General features: G+C 44.1%; 1 long non-coding RNA gene across 4 annotated transcripts; it reads left to right on the forward strand.

The window, feature by feature from the left end:
* The first annotated feature begins 2,256 nt into the window (after window positions 1–2,256).
* On the forward strand, window positions 2,257–10,239 carry LOC137853145 (uncharacterized). 4 transcript variants are annotated; one of them, XR_011094277.1, is made up of 4 exons: window positions 2,257–2,490; window positions 3,361–3,565; window positions 5,169–5,294; window positions 7,038–10,239. It is a non-coding gene; the product is annotated as an uncharacterized lncRNA (long non-coding RNA). The 4 variants fall into 4 exon arrangements; XR_011094279.1 differs by having other exon boundaries at window positions 5,169–5,276; XR_011094276.1 differs by lacking the exon at window positions 3,361–3,565 and having other exon boundaries at window positions 2,263–2,421.
* The last annotated feature ends 541 nt before the right edge of the window (window positions 10,240–10,780 follow it).

The following is a 10,780-nucleotide window of genomic DNA, read 5'->3' on the forward strand; positions in this document are numbered from 1 at the left end:
GCTGCTGTGGGCTGCCTCGCCTGCATTTTGGGCTCATTGGAGGTATGCACAGCATACCAATGATCGTGGTGTACATTGCAAAATTGCCTACAAAAGCTCAGTGCCACTGGAGGAGTCTCCCTGCTCTGCAGCAGTGCATGGTGGCTTCCAACAGCTGCAGACAAAGTGGGATATGCTCCAGCTCCCAGACCAGGCATTCCTGCAGGGGAATAGACAGAAAAGTAATAATTTGGGGGGAAAATCACTTTATTTTTGTGCAGTTGCAAGCTCAAGTAGGAACCAACCACAGCCAAGCAAGGCCTTCACCCAGCATAGCAGCTGCTTGTGTGATCCTTCCTACTTTATTCTCCTTCATTCCCTTTTGCCAGGGGCACATCGCAGGGTGCCTTGTCCCAGCCCCTACTATCCCCTTTCCATCACAGGAGAGCTTTTTCTCCTGGGAGAAGAGCACTGAACATTGGAGGGCAATTAGCAGTGGGTCTGAAACACACCTGAAACCAGATCAGAGGCTTTCTGGCCACAGGTGGCAAAACATGGATAAGTTCCATGTTAATTGAGCACATTTCCCTCTAAACTAACACTGAATAGAAGCACACAGAGGTTGGTATTGGCAGGCAGCTCTGAAGATGCCCCTTCCAAGCCCTGCTGCAGCCCACGCATGGAGCAGGTTGCCCAGGACCATGCCTGGCTGCACTTTGGGTGTCTCCAAGGCTGAAGGTTCCACAGCCTCTCTGCACAACCAACACCAGCATTCAGCCACTGTAAAGAAGTTTGTTCCTGTGGTTAACTGGAAATTCCCATACTTGCCTGGGCATTTTCCTCTCTCCCAGGGTTTGAAGAAAGTCACAATGATGGAAAGAAAGGAAAGAGAAGAATATCCTAGGCTCTTGGGTAAGAGCCTCTCCCAAAATGAAACACAGCTAAACCATCAAGGGATCAAAGTGAGCAAGGACACGGTACCAAGCTCTGCCCTGAGGCAGTATGTGCAGAGCGAGGGCATGAAGTGCAGTATGACCACAGGGAGCAAAGGAAATATTTCATCACTGTTCCAGTGACTTGTGGAAAACAGACTCCACAATCAGTAAGACTGTAAAGTAGGTATGTTTATTCAGCTCTGGGGGGTAGTTCCACCAAAGTCATGCGCACCTGACACAGCAACTTGCCATAATTATATGCTGTAAAGAGTTACATATGCATGAATTTTCACACTACGCCTATACATATTCATAACCTGTACTTCATATTAAAATTAGTTCCAAGGACTCATTTCCATAAACACCTCCCATCTGCACTTGCGCAGTGTATTCTGGTGGTGGTCTTCAGGGGTCATGGGGATGAAGATGGATGACTCTTCCTCGTCACCGCTAGCTGACCTCTTGTTTCTGTGCAGACTCAGTTGCTCCTTGGCCCTTGTCCATCCACATGACAATTTTCTTAAGGTAGGCTCACACTCTTATTAGGAGATTGACCTCGATAAAGGGGCCCAAGGCTTCTTGCTTTAATTAGAGTATCCTAGTTTCATGCTATCTATCACTATCTCTACTTGATAAGATTCCCCTAACTTTGCCTCTCAGTTCCCCTTTTTCTAAAAGTTAGTAAATTCTTTTCTAAACGGGTAGTGATTTATTGTATTCTCCTAACTCTCTCTCTCACCAGAGCCCAGAATTAACTTTTATTGTTCCACCTAGCTGTGGAGATTTTGTTTCTGGTAGTGTAGAACAGCTGATAGCATACATAATGGAGTCATTCAGGGACATCTCTGAATAGAAACTCCTCCCACACATAGAAATACACCTGAAATTTTCAAAGATGGTATGCTCATTGGCCCATTTAAGAAAATAGAGAGAAAAAGGGAGCAAAGCTTATGAAGTTCAAAGCCTTCATAGAAAATGGACAGGAAAGTACACATACATATAAAATGATGTTAACATCTCTGAAGTAAGAGATACGGTGTTTTATCTATACTACACCAAAGCCCTTTAAGATAACATGGTGCTGTGCAATAGCTGCAGCTTTAGATACTGCTTCAGTTTTAAACAATTTTCTAGAGAAAAAGCACAATTCTTACCCATAATAGACCTAAGTCTAGTACTTGACAAATTATAGCATATGCTTCTTAGCTATACCTAATATAGAAAAAACTGCATGCTAGGGAAGAAGACCTCATTTTCCTCCTCCACCACACCAGATACACCTGTTCTTTATGATAAGGAGGGGAAGAGGCAGAGGCTTTTAAAGCATAGAGTGAGAGGCAACGAGGAGCCTTAATTGTGCTGATCAGTGCCAGCTGGAGCCCTTGTGGGCCTGGCAGCTCCATTTAAGCCCAGGGCCAGGCCCCCGGTTCCTGGTTTGAGCTGTGCTGTGGTAGCTCTTCTGATGTCCTTACTCTTCCTTTTGAATGAAGGGGGACCTGTGCTGAAGGTAGCCTCTTAATCCTTGTCCTGTAGCTATGCCTGCTGCTTTCACCCCAAACCTCACCTATAGCTTCTGGTGGGGGTGGGCCCTAGCTCTGCTTGGGGAGTGGGGGCTGGGCCCAGGGGTGGCTGCTGTGGTTGCACTCTGCTCCTGCAGCCAGCCTCTGGCCTGGCAAAGTCACAAACCTTGGTGGGATGTGGGGACTGTGCTCGTACCCTAGGCTTCACGTGAGCAAAATCTTCCTTGTGGTGGCTGCTGGTGGAGGAGACTGGGAGGGAGACATGCTTTGAAAGGTCCTGAAGCACCCCAGAACAGTAGAGAAGTCCAGGGTGGCTGGAGGAGGTGGTCAAAACTTTCCAGGAGGCCTTCTGAGGAAGAGCTGTGTTAGTGCTTAAAAGTGGCTCCTGAATACATGAATTTGTGTCCCCAGATGCTGTTCCCATCTGCAGAGCTCTGGGTGAAGGTTAGCCTGTAGCTTGTGCTAACAGGTCTGAGCTCATGTTATGGGGGTGTTTTCCTTCTCTTCTGGCAGCTGGAAAGGTACAAATCCCTTTGGCACCTGCTTGGCATCAGCAGTGGTGCTATTAGCATGTCCTTGTCTTGGTCTGGAAGCAATGCACCATGAGCTCTTTCTGGGGTATTGATAAAACAATTACCTGTCTTGGAGTTTGCCCCTTTCTTGTGCGAATCCAAATGAGGCAGTGTCCTGGTGAAAGGCATCCTCAGATGGGCAATGAGATTGCCTGAGCTCCCCAGACTCCTTTGGCCTGATGCACTTGTTTCTAGGATTACCTAACCAATCTTCTGGCAAAGTTTAGCAGTAAGAGAAAGTTGTTTCCTAATTCTGGGTGCGTGGGTGCACCTGCAGGTGTGCTCTCAGCTAATAATGCTGAGAAGGGATACTAGGAGCCCTGACTTAAGAAGTCTGTATAATCCTTGTTTAAGGAGACAGTTACCTTGGCAGAGGTGGTGAAGCTGCTCCCTCTGAAGGGCATTTTGACTTCCTGGATGTTGATCTGCCTTAAGTGCAAAGGTAAAACAAAGCAAACAACAACAACAAAAGGCACCAAGCCAAAAATCCTTCTGCTGGGAAGTGTCTTTCAAGATGCTTAGGAACAGAATCTGGCAGGAGACTATTTTATGTACGCTGGTAAGTAGTCCTTGCAGAATGTGAGCACAATCACAGGGCTGAAGGCAGTGCCCCAGCCCCTCAGCAGCTGATGCTGGTATCTGCTGTGTGGGAGGAAGGGATTTCAGCATACCTGGTAATTAATGGACAGAGGAAGGAGGATCTAGGTTCTCATGACAACCATAAAACAAAGTATAAATTAAACTCTGCTAGGAAATGAAATTCAAGGAGCAGAAATAGTTTCCTTGGCAAGCTGAGAATAATGCTGGCAGCACTCAGACTGGTTGTTAAGTGAGAGGGCAGAGCAAGGAAAGGATACCAGTAGCTGTGATTATTGTTGCTACCTTAACAAATGTATACAGCCAAGGTAATAAAGTTATGCTTCTAAAACTGCAGCTCCACAGAGTATTCTTTGTATGTACCCAAAGTAAGGGAATTAAGGGCCAATAAAGTCTTGGTATGCATGTTAGAGATAATCTGTCCATGGTCAAAATCTGTTTATTTCTATTGGTCACCAGGACAGTTTTTCCCCCTATAAATATGCAGGGATTTTTCTTTGCATGGTTTAAATGGTTGGTTGCATGTCTTTTGGTAATAGCAGCATATGGTTGGAAAGGGAAAACTTGTAAAGAACAGCTAATTGCTGGGTTCTCAGGTGGTGTAAGTCAGAACTTCTATTAATCTGTCCCCTTACATCAAGGATGTGGGACCTGGTCCAGTTTCCCTGGACATGGAGGCAGAGCTTTGCTCTGGCCCAGGAGGGCACAGGCTCAAGCCTGTGTGAAGTGCCTGCTGGAGGAAACTGAGCAAAGAAATGGGAATGCCTGTATTTTGGTTCCAGTCCTAAATCTTTGGCTTGATGACATTTGTCTTGATGAAATGTTAAAGTCTGTGGCTAAAAAAGTACCACATAAGTGAGTAGTTACAGAAAATGCTTTTGCCACAAATGCAAACTGCCAGTCACATTAGATTTTCTGTGCATCTTCTTGGACTAATGTGAATGTCATGTCATCGTAAGAAGCCAAGACATAACAGAAATACTTTTGCAGTTAAAGTTGCTGACTAAATTATGCAGGCTGCTATTTTGGGGGCAGATAGTCCTTTTGATAGGCATGACAGGGCAGAGATCCTTTAACAGCTCTCTCTTTAATAGCTCTCCTTACTGAAGCATGTTGAAGGTGTAGGTCCCACTGAGCTGGGTGACCCTTGCTTTGCAATCTGGGAGTAAAAATAAGTTATCTCATATTTATCTCATCCGTGTAGAAGCTTGTCTATACCAAGGTGAAGTGCAATCCCTTGAGGATACAGTTCTGCATATGTTATTTTTAATATGCAGTTCCTGTGTTACCAGACTCCAGCACAAACCCTCTCTTCCTGCTTGCTCCTCATCCCCTTAGTGGATTTCCCTTTTTCCCGTTGAAGCTTGCTCTTTCATAAGCTTTCAAGCTATTCTGGAGAAGTTTGCCCAAAAGGATAGATCATTCTTAAACATACCTCTCTACTTAAGAGGATCTTTGCATAAATACAACACAGGAATTGCCATCTGTTCATGACTTTCACTTGCATCACGAACCAGGAATATTATTTCAGCCAAATGGTTACATCTTTGCTGTTTATGTTCTAGGATGAGCTGCAAAGATGGAATGGCAAACAGATGCAGCAGTCTGCATGTGGAGCCCATCTGATTTTTGGGGGACTATTGCATTTAATCCCAGGATTAAACTGTCTGACGGTTGGTGTTACAATGCCAGTAAGTATTGCCATGGCAGAAAGCTGATTTAAGGGCCTCTGGATGATAAATCTGTGGCTGAGGAACAGAATGAATGAGTGCCTCTGGGCTGGGTGCATTTCAGAGCCCTGGTGATATTGATGAGGGTGTGGGAGCTCACACAGGATGGCTCTGTATGTTAATTAACCTCCTGCTGCTGTGGGTTTGCTCAGCTCATGTGGTGCTATGACTCTGAGATGCTGTGCCCCCTGGCTTCTGACTAAGCAAAAAGCTTGCTGGTAGATTTTAGGGCTGTTGTAGAATCTGATGACCACAAATTTACTAAGGTATATTAATTGCTCTGGAGGAACCAGATTCGCAATGACAGACCACAGGACAGATGTAGGCTGTGTTTATAGAGTTAATAGAGGTAAACATCCAGCACAGAGTTCTTAGGTTTCTTGTAAAATTAAGCCAAGCAAAAACTGCTATTTAAGTACATGAAAATTCCCACTCTACCTCTAGTTTCAAGCCCTTAAAATGGCTCCATCACATGGCATTAGGACATTGTGCTGATTGCAGCGATTTCTTGAAATCTGGGAACTGGGTGCCAGAAAATCTCTAGGAATGAGTTGGGAGTGTTCAGGTTTCATCCATCAGCAGCAATGGGTTCCATGAAATCTGACCTCACTTCCTGCAGCCTGACGTTGCCCAGGTACTGGACAAATTGAAGTGTGCTTGTTACATTTATGCATACTTGCAGAGCTTGGCAGGAGCCCTAGTATTCAGGCTGCTCCTCAACACTGAGCCATTTTTTTTATTATTTTTTTTACTGTGGGCCCTCACTGCAGCATCAAACATATACATATATTTATATAAATATATATATAAATTTTATATATAAATACTATATGTGGAAATTTGGAAAAAAAAAAATACCGAGTTTTGTTAGAGTTTGGTCAGGTGCTGTTCTTATATCTGATGTGTACACTGTCCTGAGGTCTCACTTCAGCACGTGGTTAAGTGTTGTCTGTGACTGTTCAACTTCAACATGCAACCAAGTACAAACACAAGTACTTTGTGTTTGTGCCTCACTTACAGCAGTTTGCTGGTTGTTGGACACCAGTGTACTAACACTTAGATGTGTCTCTTTAAAACAAAACAACCTCTCTGAAAATGGACAAAGACAGACTACTTTGCTTATGTAGTATCAACAGGAGCATCTTTCCAAAAGGGGAAAAAAAAAACCCTGTAACTTATTCTAAGTTAAAATATAAAAACAGGTATATTCTGCTAAATTCTGGTATTATAGAGTGGAGTTGGAAATTCTGCTACTTTTAAGGAGAAACTAGGTGAAATAAAGTAGGCTCTCATGTGCTATTGGGACTGCATTTAATGGTGTTCAATGATTAACTTTATCATGGAATGGATACACACATTAACTTCTCAGATACCAAAAAGTATTGGGCTTAACTGAAAAAGTAATTTTTCACTTTTGTTGTTTCTTTTTCAAAAGGAAAGCTTTCAATCACTTAGAGTATTTCACTTTTAAAAACTGAATATAGACCTTCAAGATTTAAGAAGCCCAGCTGAATATTTTCCTATTTTTTTTAGTGTGAGATTTTCCAGTGTTTAAAAAAAAAAAAAAAAAAAAGCATGCACTTTGTTTTAGGATATTTTTAGCTGAATATCAATGCAAGGGTCTGTCCTGAGAAACAGAGCTCCGGGGAGGGAATGGAGTAACAGCTGGGTTTTTTTGTGTGTTTTTTTCTTTTTTCTTCCCAGTCATAAAAACAATCCTTCAGCTTTTGCTATGGCCCTGGGTGACCTGGCTTGGGTGCTCCTTGGTCCAGTCCAGGCTTCAACCTTCTGCCTTCTGTTTCTGCCTTGGCTCTTCCATGCTGCAGGGGCAGCTTCTGCCATCTCCTCTGCTCCCAGCAGGACCTCATCTCCCCGGGGCAGAGAAAATGGGAAATGGTTAATTCTCATGTGGAGAGCCTGCAAAATCAGATCTCTGCTCAGTCACTTGTGCAGCCGGAAAGACTTCAAATTTTGTTTGTAGTGTAAAAGACTCTTAACTGCCTGCTTTAGTCCGTACCACTGCAGTATACTGCAATTTGAATTACTGTTTGGTTTTCTGTGCTACAGTTGCTGGCGGCTCCATACAGAATCCTGGTTTTAATGTTCATTTGAATATTTAATTACTCTATAATAGCACAATAATTACTGTGTAGCTACAGAGGAATTGCATGGCTGTTTGTACTCTGTAAACTAGTGTTGACCTCATCTGCAAACAAATAATTATGCAGCAAACATACCTGTTTAACTTAAACAGTTATTAGCAGAGAACCAGGAGAAATGTAGAAAGTGCTGTTGATTCTTTCATAATGCCATATACGGAATTCTTTAGTTTCTTGATTTCTTTTACTGACAGAATGTTAGATGATACAAACCGGCACCAGGAAAAATATTTCTATAGCGTTTAATGATGCTAGAGCTACCTCTGATGGCACCATATAAATACGCGGTGCTTCCTAGCCCTTTATTTCTGCAGCTGGCGATTAAGCAAATGGAAATATTTCCAAACAACTTCGTGTGCTCTGGCTGTGTCTCTGCAGTTGGGGGCCTGTTCTAGGAACTCGGAGGAAAACCACAAGGTGGCAATGTGCACAAGGAAATAAAGCCGCTCAGATCTGCCTGGAAGCCACAGCACTCGAAGATGGAATTACTCAGCCTCGAGATCTAACAGAGCTCCTGCGTTACAGGAGCTGGGGTAGGATTTCAAGCATCTTTTCCACTTTAGAAGGATTTTAACTAAGAGTATATGTAATGGAAAATATCTCTGTAGTGACTGCTTTGTTTCATGCTGGTGGATATCTGCAGTAAATGTTTCTTTCCTTTAGGTTCAGATGCTCCCCAGTGAGTACTGGGGAACATGTTTTCTTGTCACCAGTCCCCTGCCTGGTGATCTGTCCTGGTGCACCTGTCCATGCGCCAGGCATGGGGATGCTGAGCACCTTCTTGACCCACTGACACCTTTCCCATCCCTCCCTTGCTCTGGGTTATCCTGGGCTGCAGGAGCGGCCTGTGCCTGCCTCTGACTTCTGCACACATCGAGTGGGTTGCTGAGAAGGGACGGGCAAAACAGTGCTTGGACTGCTTTGAGGAAACCTGGCTTCCCTGATAGTGCCCCTCTGAGGTGAGGGCTCAGACCTCTGTGTCTTGATGCCAGACTGAGAAACAGCAAAACCTACCCTGTTTTGGCTTGTTAGAAGATGTATATGAACTGCAGGGAATTCTGAGATCAAAGCTCAGTGATCACCTTCCTCGTAGGAATGGCTTTTCTTAAGGAAATATGATGCACAGTGTGCTGGTCCCTGTTGCCAGGTCCTTCAAAGCAGGCCTGTTTTATACCCATCCCTGAGGGAAGATGTGTACTTCTCTTCCTGCTTTCTTTTTGGGAGTCAGCTCATCCCTCTGCAGCAGAGACAGCAAAATCATCAGGCTATAACTGTGGCATACGTGCTCCTTGAGGTGCATGCTGAGGTATTAAGGTGTGTTGGTGGGATGTGATTCGGCCTAGTGCAAGGGGGGTGTTAATTTAGCAGAACAAGTGCAGTGAGTTCCTGTTTGCTGATCGGGGGCTTCGTGCTCGCTGTCTGCCGAGCTCTGCCCGGAGGAGCCCTGTGGGGCAGCTGGCTGTACCCGCTGCCCTCCAACAGCAGGTGGCATCGCGGCTGAGCGCCCGGGAGGGAGCTCAGCTTCGGGACTTTCTGGGCATGGTTCCAGGCAATAATATCTTTTCCCACCAGTTGTGACAGATCTAAACTTCACTTCACATTAGAAGCTTAAAAAGGAACTGTTTTTTAAGAAAAAAAAAAAAAAATCCCTTTTCTAGCTTATTTGCAGACCAGCTATCCCCAAAATACCTGTGTAAGGCTTCCAAACGAGAGCATGGGAGCGTGTCATCGCTCTGAACCTGGTGAGGACCTGGTGCTTTACCAAATGGACTTCGTGTCAGAGTTGCTGCATGCAACTCTTAATTTACATTTTTGCTGTGAAAAGTCTGCCTTTTAAATCTGTCTCTTAAGGCAGTGTTAGTAAAAAAGCTCTGCTCAGCACAGCTCCTTGGTAGGAACAGGTCAAGAGGAGACAAAGTTGCACGCTACCCAATGCATCCATGAGATTTAGCCACTTGATTTTAGACAACTGGGTTGTTTTTCTGTGGATTTACAAGGGTTCCGTTCAGCACAGAAACAGTGAAGATCATGTTCTCTTACATTCATCTGTATCCTGCAGGATAGTAAAGCAGGCTTCAACAGCCCAGATGATTTTGAAATGAATTGCGGAGCTGGGTGGGGAAGTCAGTGGCTCTTTTCTAAAGAATAGAGCCCTTAGTGTCTGTGCTGCAACACTATTCCCCTTTTGTCTATTTGTCTTTAGCTCTTTGTTATGTCAACATCTGTAGTTTTGAGTAAATAGCATAAGGAGAGAATGCATATTGTACTCCTGTTAAAGGAGCGGGGCTGGGTGGGGGCCAGATAACTGTATGAACTGTGCTGCCTCTGTGAAGCAAGGACGTCGGGAGTAAATGCATACATAGGACTCCCAGAGACCCTAATTTTATGATGAATGATATTGCTTAGTACTTAATTGACTACATCCTTGCCTTGTGCAAACCAGTGTAGCTCTTGTGTCAGTCCTTTGGATGTGTTGGTCCACTGGAGCCAAGTACCTGATGCTTATGTAGCTTCTCTGAAATGTTCATGTCTTTTGTCAGCTCCCTCCAGAAGCTTTTAGCTATGCTGGTTCCTAATTATTAAAAAATATTTTATTTGTATAATTGTGCAAACATTTTATCAAGGACTTTAATGTGCTATTGAGCACATTTTATCAAGGACTTTAAAATCCTGCTCTACTTGTAGCTAATGCTGCCACCTCTCCATCCTCCCCCCAGCTAGTTCCAAGTAAAATGGGCAGAGTTGAAGTCCCAAAGCTAAGGAATTCTGCTATTTTTATGAAAATACATTAGAGGGAGTGAGGAACATGGCTAGTGATGTCTGAATGAAAGGCTGCTGTGTGAATTTAGTTTTTGCAAGACCTCAGAGATGTGGTGTGAGAGATTAAGATGCTCACTAGCTTGGGTTTACAGAGCAGCGAAATGTCACCCGGCTCCAGGAGGGATTCAGCATGAACACGATACCTTCACCATGTGATTTGCTGTGCGTGGGGAGCAGCTCAATGGTGCTGAAATCAATCCACTAGCAGTTCCATGCACAGGAAACCAATTAATGAGTAGTTCTCATCTGTTTCAGTGCAACCTCGGAGCATGCTTTTCAAAGGAAACGCAAGGTGTCACAAAAAATATTTGCCAAGTAAATATTATGAACTATTAACTGGGCTGCAAGAATAAACTTTAAGATGAGGTCCATCTTCCCCATTTAGCTGTTATTGCTCCCTTTGACCAGAGCCATGATATTAACAGTTGGGATGTGGCAGAAATACTGGACTTCTCAGATAAGCAACTT

This window comes from Anas acuta, chromosome 3 (genome assembly GCF_963932015.1).
Source record: "Anas acuta chromosome 3, bAnaAcu1.1, whole genome shotgun sequence".
NCBI lineage: Eukaryota > Metazoa > Chordata > Aves > Anseriformes > Anatidae > Anas > Anas acuta.